Source organism: Lathyrus oleraceus, chromosome 1 (genome assembly GCF_024323335.1).
Source record: "Lathyrus oleraceus cultivar Zhongwan6 chromosome 1, CAAS_Psat_ZW6_1.0, whole genome shotgun sequence".
Lineage (NCBI taxonomy): Eukaryota > Viridiplantae > Streptophyta > Magnoliopsida > Fabales > Fabaceae > Lathyrus > Lathyrus oleraceus.
In genome coordinates this window covers 437,540,145-437,553,390 of record NC_066579.1, presented here as the reverse complement: position 1 = coordinate 437,553,390, position 13,246 = coordinate 437,540,145, and the positions used below count along the sequence as shown (strand labels likewise).

Here is a 13,246-nt window from a genome sequence, read left to right as displayed (position 1 = left end):
TGGGACTTCGGCTGTATGTTGGTCAGAACCAAAAGCAGTATCAGTTGAGCCATGGGAGTCATGTCCTCCCTGTGATACCTCATTGGAACCCCAGATGGGTTCAGCTCAACAGATTTCCCGCTTAATAGCAGGGCGGCACTAATGGCTGGAACATCACGGTGAAGCCGTAAATCTGTATGGTATGTGTCCCTCTCTTCAGCTCCCAGCTGGAGCGGTTCCCCAAGGACTCGGTTGATGGCATCCCGATCAAATGGAACTGGACGCCCGGCCACTTTAGATACCCAAGTAAAGGGCTCGTCGTCATCGGGCAGTGCGTTAGCATAAAATTCCCGCACTGTTGCTATGTCATAATGTTCCAAAGGATTAATCAACCGATCCCATTTCTTCGCGTCAATCAACCCGGCAAAATTTATGTTCGTGCCCTGTGGGTTGATTAGGAATCGCTTCTCTGGAAGAATTTTCCGCTTCTCCAGAGCTATGTACCTTGCAGCTTGTTTTGGACCGACAAACTTGTCGGTATCGAATTGGATAGGCATAGTCCGGGAAGTAGCCGCTCCCTTTCTTTTCTTAGACGCTCCAGACCTTGACTCCATCTGCAAAATATGAGAGGAAACAACACACACCAAACAAACAGATTAGACATCAAAGCAATATTCAAAAGACTGACATGCTCGCTGCTGCTTCGCCTAGCGAAGTGGCAGCGAACGCTCGCCCCAGGTTCGCCTAGCGAGTGCTAGCGAACCTTACGGGTTTTGGGGTTTTTCAGCATGTTCAGAGATTCTCCCCCCAAAACCCATACTCAAATGGTTCCAACATCAGAACCTAATGATTTATCAAGTAAATAACCGTTCTATGCTATTGGGGATTACATATTTGCATTCAAAACCTAAAATCCCCAATTCTAAAACCTAAAATCCCAATTTGCAAAACCCTAAATACCACATGCAGACCTAAAGTTTCCCATACCACACTCATCCTAATTGACATTCAAATTGGAAATATAAAGTTCAAACAAAAAGAAAATGTAGTAGGGCAAACCTTAGTTACAGTGATAGGTTGAAAATGTGAAGTGAGTAGGATTTGCAATCGACCGAGTAGGAAGAGAGTGTTAGTGAGAGAGATGCAAATGAGAGAGTGTGGAGAGCTCTGTAAAAAATTTCGCAGCAGGGTTGCAAAACAGCAAATTTGTGTTAGGGCAAAAATGAGTGCCCTGCTGAGTTTTAAATAAGTGATGTCATGCAGCGCTCGCTGCTGCTTCGCCTAGCGAGCAGCTAGCGAATCAGCTCGCTACTGCCTCGCCTAGCGAACAGCAAGCGAGCATGACAGCAATTGCTTTTTCAAAGGCAGCAATTCATGTTCATACAACATGGTTTAAGCACAAAGAATCCCAACACAACACAACACAAAAAACAGTAAATACTTACAATGTTGGGGTGCCTCCCAACTAGCGCTTGTTTAACGTCGGCTAAGCTCGACGGTGCGATGCTCACAGAGGAGCATCAAGCGGAATTGTGCAGCTTCCGCTGGCCACTTTGTTTTTAGAGCTTCCGGGATCCATTTTGTTGTGCAACCTCCTCAAGGGATTTGTTGTCTTCAAGAGGTTCTTGATGAACCTACGATAGAATCTAATACCACCCTTTTTCGGAACTATTTGCACAACGCTCACCCATTCACCGTCGGCTATAGAACAATTCATCCCGGCCTCCACTAATTTGACAACCTCCTTCTTTTTTAGCACCCGCATCAATTGATTCTCTTCGTTTGTGGACAAATTATTGCTAATGATCACGGGTTTAGCACAGTTATCATCAAGGTACACATATTTCAAATGTGGCTCTAGTTTCGGCTCCTCCACTATATTTGTCATATCCACGCCTTCCCTTGTCTCTTTATGATAGACAAGTTCTCCACAAGCTTCTAATTCATTCAACCATTCTTCCATCTTTTTTTCTTTAGTTTTGGTCGAAAGTTGGTAGACTCCGATAAGAGGTCTTTCAGAAGGATTAGAAATATAGACCTGGTTTGCGACCTCCACTAGCTTCTCCTCTGTGGCATCGATTCGGAAAGAATCATGTTTATCATTGAGATGCTTTTTGGCTTCAAAAAGATGGAAGGCTACCTCTTCATTTTGGACCCTTACCTTCATCAAACCGTTATCTACGTCTATCATCATGCGCGCGGTTTTCATGAATGGTCGGCCCAGGATGAGCGGAGCATCATAATCCTCTTCCATATCAATAATAATAAAATCAACCGGGAAGAAGAATTTATCAACTTTGACTAACATGTCTTGAGCCACTCCGTATAGTGCAGTGGTAGATTTATCAGCAAGTTGCAAAGTCATCTTCGCAGGCTTGATATCAACATTTCCCAATCTTTTGATAATGGAAAGTGGAATTAAATTGATGCTAGATCCCAAATCAATCAAGCCATTACCCATGTAGGTGTCTCCGATGGTTACCGGTAGAGCGACTCGTCCCGGATCGGATTCCTTCCTGGGGAGGGTTTTCTGAATGATGGCACTACATCGTGCATCAAGCAAGATTGTCTCAGGTTCCGTGTGCCTCCGTTTTTTTGTAAGTATGTCCTTCATGAATTTGGCATACTTGGGCATTTGCTCCAAGGCTTCGGCAAACGGAATGTTGATTTGCAATTGTTTAAAAATACCCATGAACCGGGCGTAATGCCGTTCATTCTCCCTTTTGGACGGGGCATGAGGATAAGGAAGGTTTTGGATTGGAGTAGCGCTCACTACCTCCTTTCCCTTTGCAACTCTAGCACTCTTCCATCTAGGCTTTTTTACTACCTCCCCTATTACCTCATTGTAGCACCTCAAATTTGCACCCTACCATTTTGTACATTCATTTCATATTAGGTCATAGCATTAACAATGTCCACTGCATAACATTGCATTGTCCATTTGCCCAAGTGCAAGCTCAGATGACAAATTAAGTCAAACTGGTCAGGAGATCAGTCAATCAAGCAAGCAAGTGCCATTTTCATTGAGACAAAGCCCTATGGTTGATTTATCAAGTTCATATGGTCTAAGGATCATTGTGAGGTGATTTGGACAAAGATTGGATGCTCAGAAGTCATCAGTCAAGCTGAATTTCAGCTGGAACCATAGAAAGTCAACTGTGGTCAACTGTGCCTGATTTTATGGATTGGAAGGTGGGAGATGGTTTGAAAGGCCTCATTCATGTCCATACAAGTCTCATTTGACATATCAAAGACCAAGGTTGAAGATTTGGAGGTCAGACAGAAAGTTTCCAAAAATGGCAGGTGACCTGTAATTTCAGCTGCCCAAAATGGAAAGTTTTTCTCCTCAAAATAGCTTCATCATACAAGCTTCAAATGGATTTTTGTCCAACATGAAAGTTTAAGATCTTGATCTCACCATTCCAAAAAGTCCAAGAACTTGAAATTCCCATGTGTGGTTGACAAGATATGATCCATTCATTTTCCAAAAATGCCCGAAATCAAAGTGGCATAACTCTCACATGGAATGGCCAAATTGGATGGTTTTTCTTTGAGCAAATCACATTTGATGTGTACTTTCATAATCCATCATCACATTTTTCCAAAAGCATTCACACAAAAAGGCCATTTTTCAAGTGCACTAATTAAAATCCAAGGGCAAAATGGTCCAATTTGAGAAATATTTGGAATTTTGAAATGGGACTTTTTTCTACACATCACATATATCATTTGTGACTTGTTTGAACAAAATTTGGACAGAAAATGAGCTGCATTAAGGAAGGGCATTTTGGCCACACACTTGAAAATTGCACATTAACACTAAACCTCCAATTTTGCTAATCTTAATTAATTTTGGATTAAGCCTTGGTATAAATAGCTAATTACAACTGTTTTGCATCAACACTAATCATTTTTCCAGATCCAAACACAAAAAATCAAGAATTCTCTCACTTTTTCTCCATTTGTTCATAAGCTTTTTTTCTCAATTCATCGATAATTCACTATTGTTTTTGCAAGATCTTGGTTGAATCTTCATGTGTAGGTAATGTGCAAGTACTGTCGAAGCAAATTGGAGCTCAAAACTATCAAAAACTCCAACTGTCCAAGATTGTTCATCAATGGCAAATCAAGAATTCAAGCGTTTGGAGTATTGTTGAGCTACCAAAGCTGTGCCAATCATCTTCCTAACCAACATACTTCACCTGTTTTCGTGAATTGAAGCAAAACAAACACAAATCCGGAACTGCACTCGAACTAAGGTCGGAATTCGACTCTAACGATTTTCAAAATTGTGATGTGGATATTGTAGATCTTTGATTGTAGAATGCATTGCAAGTTGTAGAATCAAAATCCGTTAAGATTTGAGAGAGATATCTTGATTCAAAGTTTGCATGACGAAACTTCTTTCGATCGAATCTTCGCGTGTGATAATCTTTAAGAAATTTCGTTTGCATATTGTTAATCTACACTGAAAGACGAAGAGATCCGTATATCATTCGTCCATTTTCGTTAAAAAAGTTCGTAACCGCATCTGCCGTTGAAGAAGCTCGTGAACGCGACGAAGAAGGAGCAAAATTCTGGGAAAAAGACCGTGTAGATCCGTTTCCGCGCTGGCTGTGCGTTTTGGTTCGTTTTTGATTAATTACGAAACTGCCATTGCAGCCTTAATTAAAATTAACTCTATAAAACAATTAAATAATTATTCAATAAATATTACAAAACTCAAAAAATTCATAAAAAATTCAATACTAGTCCAAATTAGGTGGGATTTTTTTGTTAGTTTCCAAATTTTATCTACTTTTTTTTTGGCATAGTAGTGTAAGTGGTGCCTGGTAAAATTTTAGAATGGCTTATTGATTTTTGACATGTGTGACATATTTGCATGTTTTACCATTTTAATCACCAAATACTCATACATTATCCAAAATTAATGAAATTTCATATGGTGATTCTTGGCACATTTCTGGAGATTTTGGTATATCATTTGTGATTTTTGGATCTCTGGATTTGTAGATATGATTTTTTCTTTTTGAGTGTGACAATATGTGTCACATTATGATATGCTGAGTTCATGAATTAATTTACCATGCTTCCATTAGGCCTATGGCTCTGATTTTTTGCATGAGATACAATATGTATGTTAACTTTCAACATGATTTTTTGTGGATGTAATTGGTCCATTTTCTAATTGATTTGGATTTTTGATTGCTGTTTAGCATCTTTGGGTTGTTTCTTGTGTAACAAACTTTACATGTGTTGTTGAATGCTCATACCATATCATATGAATGTGAAATTTGATGGAGTGATTCATAACATGTTTAGGTGTAGTTTGGCTTTGGTCCCATTAATTTCTTAATTGTTTTCACTGTTTGGCATGTGATTGAAGTTGATGCTCATTTTGCTACCATGTGTTGGTTTGTTTGGATTGCTGCTGACTTTTTGATTTTCATTGACCTACTTCCTGTTGTCCAAATGGCATGAAAATTGATATGTAGTTCATTGAATGTGTCCTGTTTAGGCTGGAAGTTTTGTGGAATTTATTGAGCTGTTTAGGTATTTGTTTGAGGGATGTCATTCTGTTTGCTCCTATATGACTCATAATTGCCTAGCTTGATCTAATTTGTGCATGAAATTAATTTGGTGTATGGTTTAGGCATGAGACAAATTGGATTCTCTTTGTATGTGATTAATGTTGATGTTGATCATGTTTTACTTGCTGTTTTGGTTTTTTTCCTTCTTTTTGACCCTAGGCTTGTCCTAGTGGTCTTGTATCTCATGTTTGGATGTGATTTTCAGGTTAAGGGGCAAAATACCTTAAGGAGGTGGATTCACATTTGATTGAGATATCATTTGGCATTGTACACTAACTTGTTTTGTTTTGTAGGATGTTTGGCTCCTTTGAGTTGACTTGCACTTTGGTGCATTGGATTGTGTTTGTCTGTGTATAGCTAATTGTGAACCATTTGCTGTTTAGTTCTTTGATTGGTATACTGATGATATTTGATTGATTTCAGGTACATTAGTTGCTAATATTGCTTTGCTTTGCTTGATAAGCAATTTTCACTGAGGTATAACATTCTTGTCTCCATGTAGTCTGGAAGACCTGGCCTGTTACTTGGCCAGGCAACTGTCTGAAGTCCTCCTTAAGAGGCGATGTTTGTGCTTGTTTACATTTGTGCCAAGCAGGGAAAGTCCTTATTTAAGGCAATTGGCGGAACCCAAGGGATATGCAATCTATCCCCCGCTATTCTGTCGAGTCGTCCCTCTGCTCACACCCTGTGTTGATGCATTGGGACACAAACCCAAGATCTTGTACAATGTACAGTTGTGTCAGAGTCTCGAGTGTAGAAGGGTTCCTCCTTTCTGAACCCACACTCCTTTGTCTAAAGCTCTCCCTGACCAGGGATAAGAGCTGTGAAGTCTTATCTTCACTCACCTTTCATCTAGCTTCACCTTAGACTCTCAATGTCAAGGTTAAGAGCTACCTTTCACCCTGTACAGATGGCTTGCTCTTGCAGTCCCACCCTTGTTTGAGCCTCACTTGTGTGCATATAGTGTGTGCTGTTTGTGACTGTTTGCTGTTTACTTGTGTTGAATAGGATAGGCTTGCTTCCTGTGCAAGTTAGCTAGAAACCTTGACTTAGGGACAACTTTGCATGATAACAGCTAGGCTCGAGTCGTAGTCTCCCTAGTTGTGTTTCCCTCTGTCATCTGGTTAGGCTAGTCCTATATCCCTGCGTAGGGGAACTACATCGCCCTGATCCTCGTTCCAGACGAGGTATGTAGGCAGGAGACCGTGCGAGGTCTCTCCGGGCACTTTTTTTCTTTTTGTGTGCGTTTGCTTGTTAACCCTGTTGTGTGTCAGGATATGGACGTAAGCCCAGCGATTGGCTGTCTGTATCCTGATTGTGTTTGTTTGGTTTGGAAGTTGATGTAAGTCCATCGAGTGGCATTCGGGTTCCAGTGTGCGTTTGTTGGTTCGGATGCTGATGTAAGCCCAGTGATTGGCATTCAGGCTCCATGTTTGCCTGCGTGTGTGTTTTTGGTTCGGATGCTGATGTAAGTCCAGTGATTGGCGTTCAGGCTCCACGTTTGCCTTTGCCTGTGTTTGTTTGTGTGCGTGTTAGCCGAGCTACGAATGCTCTGATTCTCCTTCGTCCAAAGGAGATACGTATGCATAGGATGCGACATCCTAGCGAGCATGTTTTTCCCCAGTCCGAACTACTTTGACTCTGATGTCTATGCCTGATAGACTAAGTAGGCCCAGGATGCGATATCCTGCCGAGTCGGTCTTGGTTTTCTTGTGTCTCTTTCAGCCGGTGTGTGTGTGTGAGCAGTGTTTTAGCAACCATTTCCCTTCCTATTGTGCGTGGATCCCGTCGAGTACGACGGATGCGTAGGGGTGCTAATACCTTCCCTTCGCATAACCGACTCCCGATCCCATTCTCTTTGGTCGCGAGGCCATGCTTTTTCCAGGTTTACTCTGAGCGTTTCCTTTCCCTCTTTTGGGATAAATAACGCACGGTGGCGGCTCTGTTGTTCTTCTTTTCCCGCCGGTTTTTCGCGTAATGCGACACTCATCACTAGTATTTTTCTCAATCTCCACACCTTTTTTCTTTTCAACTTCACCATTATTTTTATTCTTTTCAACTTCTTCACCCTCACTCCACTCTCCTACTTCACCATCAACATTTTCCTCCAATATTTCCTCCTCAATTTCTTTCTCTTTCTCTCTTTGTTCACTCTCAACTCTTTTTTTATTCTCACTACCCAACTCCCTCCCACTTCTCGTCATGATCGCCTTACAATGCTCCTTAGGATTTGTTTGCGTGTTTGCCGAAAAGGAAGGACCGGTTTGTTGTTCCGCGAGTTGCTTGGCAAGTTGCCCAACTTGAGTCTCGAGATTTTTTATAGCCGCGTCATTGCTCTTTTGATTGGCCATTGACATTTGCATAAATTGCGTCAATGTCTCTTCTAACTTAGAATTGACGACCGGCGGTTGTTGAGATTGATACGGATTTTGGGGAGGGTTTTGACGGCTAGAAGAACCACCTCCATAACCTTGGTTATGATAATAGTTGCTTCTAGGTTGGAACCCTTGGTTCCCTTGGAATTGTTGTTGATTTTGAGGGTGCGGTTGATAAGGTTGTTGTTGTTGTTGTTGTTGTTGTTGTCTCGGTTGATAGTCCCGTTGATTGGCCATGTAGTTTACTTCGTCAAAACCGGGAGGTGGACAAAATCCGGTGTCATGTTCACCTTTACAAAGTTCACAACAAGCTATTTGTTTAGCTTTTGACGGTTCTCTCAACTCTTTGATTTGTTGCGTTAAGAGTTCCACTTGTTGTGAGATGAGCTTGTTTTGGGCAAGGATGGCATCATTCGTCCCTAGCTCAAGCACTCCCGCCTTCTTCAAAGAATTTCCTCGACTTTGACTCTGAAGATCATTTAAAGCCATTCGATTTATGATGTTTGTGGCTTCTTCGGCACTTTTTGACAATAAAGAGCCACCCGAGGTAGCATCTGTAACACCCCGATAAAATGAGATAATTATTTAAATTGAGTTAATAATATATTTATTAATTTACTTAAATAATTAGAATTATTATTATTATTGGAATAATAATTATTGGAATATTATTGGGATTATTATTATTGGATTATTTTATTATTATTAGTGGAATAAAAGTAGAAATCAGTAAAAAGGTTCCATTTGGTAAAAAGAGTTATTTTCACGTGAAAAGGGAAAAGAGACAGAAAAGTGGAAAAGGAAAAAGCGAACCAGAGAACAAGGGTTGAAGAAAGGAAGAACTTGAAGCTGAAGGATCGCCGGATTAACTCAGGTAAGGGGGGTTTATCATCGTTTAATGGGTATTATGGGATAATATGTCATGGGTAGTGATAAACCATTGATTTACCTCTGATTGGAATAATTGTACTGAAAATTGTGAACTTTTGGGATGAACGAATTTGGATTAAAATTGAAGGAAATTAGTAGGAATTAGATGCAATAGTGTTAGGATTTGTGAAATTGGATAAGATATGAATTGTGTTAGGGGATATGAACGGATAATGTGTAAAATTGGACTGTGGAAGGTTGAATTGGATAGATCTCGTAGCAGAGAAAGCCATTGCAGATCTGGAAATTCTGGTTTCTGGTCATACGCGTATGGCACTAGGCAATACGCGTATGAGATGGCCTGGTACGCGTATGGCACTAGGCAATACGCGTATGGATGAGGAAGATGATGTTTTGAACGTAGTTTGGTCTCTGTTGGTACGCGTATGGGGAAGTGATACGCGTAGCATACGCGTATGAGAGGGTGTTACGCGTATGGGATTTGGTCAGGAGATGGGCCATACGCGTATGGGCATGGGGCATACACGTATGGGCAGGATTGTGATTTTCCTGAGCTGTTGTTGTGCAGTTTTTCACTGTTCAGCTGGGTAACGTAATTCAGCTGATGTATGATATATTAGGGATCATTTCCCGTTGTTTTGAGTAGTATAGGTATTAGTAGAGTGTGCTAATACTGTGGTTGTTATTTGGCATGATATGATATGCTTATGTGATAAAATATTGATTATGTGTGATGGTATGCATGATGCTGTGAATGAATCAGTTATGTGTGCATTTGTGAATAGACTGTTTTATGGCTTAGAGTGTGAGCATATGTCTATTCTTGAATTGTGGTTGATGATTTAGCATTGCTAGGTGATTAGCATGCATATTGTGGCCTTTATGGTGGTAGCTAATTCCCATGGTGAGGAATTAGTGAGTTAGTCATTTTGGACTGTTGTTGATGTTTGCATGCTAGGTGATTAGCGTGCATATCATGGCCCGTTGGGGGTGGTAGCTAATTCCCATGGTGAGGAATTAGTGAGTGAGTCACTAGGTCTCAAATGAGTGGGACTAGTGGGCTTGGTAGCCGTGCCTGGATTTGGACGGTGAGGTGAACTATATGTTCACAAATAGTCGGTACCGCATGCATGGAGTCTCATTGCATAATATGTGTATGGCGTATAATATGAATGGATGTATTCCAATATTATACGTGTGTTTGTGTTGATATTGAGTATGAGCATGAATTGTATTAGTATTGAGTATGATATTTGAATTGATGTGCCGTTACCGAACGTGTGATGTGATTAGGGTGATTAATGTGTTAAATTACTTAGCATTACATGATGTTTTATAATGCTTATTATATCGATTGAGAAACTCACCCTTACACTATTTTTCAGGTAACGAGCAGTGAGTTGAGTAGAAGCTAATGTTCGGAGTCTAGTGTAATTCCTTAGTGGGTCATGCTCTGGTAGATGTAACATCGGGACGGGATGTTTTATTATGTTTTCAATTGATTGTTGAACAACTTTACATGTAATGTATTACATGGTTTGAATGTTGTTAGTTTGTATCCGCTGCGTATTATGCTGTTGTTTTAATTTGATTAAATAAATGAGCATGACAGGATATTTTGGAAAAATGGTGTGAAATGATTGTGTGACACCCTTAAGGGCATAATTACTCTGATGATATACTGCTATTTTAATTAAATATTTGGGGTATTTTAGAAGGGTGTTACAGCATCCAACAACGTTTTGCAGTTTGGTTGAAGTCCATTTTTGAAGATATGGATTTGAGTCAATTCATCAAATCCATGCCCTTTACATTTCCGAAGCATGGACTTGAATCTTTCCCACACTTCATTTAATGATTCACTGGTTCCTTGTGAAAACACCGAGATGGCCGTCTTGGATTCCATGAATCGGTTATGGGAGAAAAATCTTTCGATGAATTTCTCTTCTAACACGTTCCAGTCTGTCATTACGGCTGGTGTTTGATCTAGGTACCAATCCTTTGCTTTACCGAGCAAAGCGTGGGGAAATAATCGTCTGAACAACGGAAGCTCCTGAGCCTGATCCACTCCGGCAGCCAATGCTATCTCATAAAATTTTGTGAGAAAAGCAAATGGGTCTTCATGGTCCATTCCGGTGAATGGACTTCCATATAATAAATTTAGAGTTCTCGTTTTCATCTTAGCTTGCCTTCCGGTGTGGTTGGCAAACTGAGCGGTGTTCCTTGGACTATTGATGCATGGAGTAGAAATAGGTGGTGGTGGTTGTGGCTCCATGTTTGGTATGAATGGTGGTGGATTTGTGGTTGAAGAACTTTCTCCTTGCTCTTGGCGTTGTCTAGCCTGTTTCCTCCTACGTCTCGTTTTGCTATTGAGCCTCTTTGCGGTTCTCTCGATCTCAGGATCAAAAAGAAGTTCGTCCACAGGGATTTGCCCTCGCATAAAACGTAAGCTGCACACTAAACCAAACAGATTACAAGCACAAGTCAAAAATTCGAAGGCTAAAAATTAAGCAACCATTGCGATGCTCGCAATATCAATTTACAATCCCCGGCAACGGCGCCATTTTGTTGGTTTGTAAATTTACGTGTCGGGTTTTTGTTATCGTATCCACAAGGATTGTAAGATATCACCGCCGTTCGATGGTTGTATTAATCTTAGCTTAAGTAACAATAAGGTTTTGGTTGGTTGTCACGTTATCTTGCATAAAAAGGTAATAAATTGCGGTAAAAGTTTTGGTTTGAATAAATGAGAAATATTGCCAAAGTTAGGGTTCGATGATCACTTTGCATGTATTTGTTCGGTCAACAACCTTATAAACTCCTTTAGATGATAAATCATTTCACAAAGTCCTCCCAATATGTTTCTCTCGAACACACATTGTGAGTTTTCCCATTTTGATCCATTGTTTCTCTCGAACACAATCTATCAAAATGACAACTTTTTGGTTCAACCTTATGGTGAACAAAATCATTCATTACTATCTCTAGCTAACAAACAAGATTGGATGAAAACCTAGGTCAAGAGTTGGTAAACATCTCTCGATCATAAACCAACACAAAGAGTTTTAAATAGAAACAAAGTTTTCATCATATATTCACCATTAAAGAGTTTACACATGAAGATCCTTACATTTACACACAAAGCTAGTAATCACCTACATCTAACCTTGATAAATGGAGGACTTAGCTACTCATTTTCATGGTAGCTTGGTCGGCAAGTTTCGGAAGAAGGTTGATCAACATCCAAGTCGGATAATCGATGTTGGATGGGAATCCACCTTCTTTTTGTAGAAGATGGTTACAAGATGAAGAGAAATGAAAAACTAGGGCATAAAAGATCCTAAGAACAATGCTGGAAAATATCTCTAAGAAAGTACAAAAGTGGAAAAATGCTGTAAAAACTAGGTATGGCACTCAAAAGTGGCACTTGCTACTTATAGAGTAGTACTGGGCTGTCATGCTCGCTAGGCGAGCAGAATGGCTCGCCTAACGAGGGTCAAATTGTGGCACCAAAGGCACCTGTGCCCAGAGAAACAGGGTCTGTTGAACTGTCATGTTCGCCTAGCGAACAAACCTTCGCCTAGCGAAGGGCACGCCTCAACCCTCGCTCCAGCGAGGTTGAGAGGTTTGGCTACTGTAATCCTCGCTGGGAACTCGCTAGAGCCTCGCCTAGCGAGTGAGTGCTGGCTGCGCTTTTCACCAAAACTGAACGAACTCGCTACCACCTTCGCTAGCAGCTCACCTAGCGAATTTATTTGATAATTTACTGGAGCTTTTCGCTAGCAGCTCGCCTAGCGAGTGCTTCGCCACAGCCCTCGCCTAGCGAGCAGGCTGATGAATGCTTGTTTTCTTTGGTTCCTTTGCCAACTTTCTTGTGTCTTCATTTTCAATTATTTCATGCCTTCTTCCTGCACAATAACACACAAATCAAAGGTACCAAGATCGTTTATCAATGTAATGCATTTCATTTAGAACAAAGGTGGTTTTGACAATTTAGCAAGGAAATAGAGTGAAAGATGCCCACATATGATAGCTCAAATAAGCACTTTTGGGCATCTAACACCTACCATGCTAATCTGTTCCAATTGCTTTGATTAGTATATCATGTCGTGGTTTTGGAATAAAGGAACCTTCACAGACCGATGCAACCAACAAATCCTACACAACATGATGATATATATTGTTACGAAAGAAATTTAAATAACACATAACATATACATGCACAACAAATCCTACTTATAATTTTCTCAGCAACTGCTCTTAAGGCATTTCAGGTGTACTCTCCATTTGGTCTTAGTTAAGCACTCGTCCACTTCTCATATCCTGACGATAGGGATGAGTTGCGATCACGACTAAGGGAGTCCTCGTCTCCCATTTGTTTTTTTCATTAATCATTCTTTTCTCAAGTTT

General features: G+C 40.5%; 1 long non-coding RNA gene across 1 annotated transcript; it reads left to right on the top strand.

Annotated features, from left to right (window-relative positions):
- Window positions 1-3,921: 3,921 nt before the first annotated feature.
- On the top strand, window positions 3,922-10,314 carry LOC127115882 (uncharacterized). The gene is made up of 3 exons (XR_007800909.1): window positions 3,922-4,238; window positions 5,994-6,047; window positions 10,222-10,314. It is a non-coding gene; the product is annotated as an uncharacterized LOC127115882 (long non-coding RNA).
- The last annotated feature ends 2,932 nt before the right edge of the window (window positions 10,315-13,246 follow it).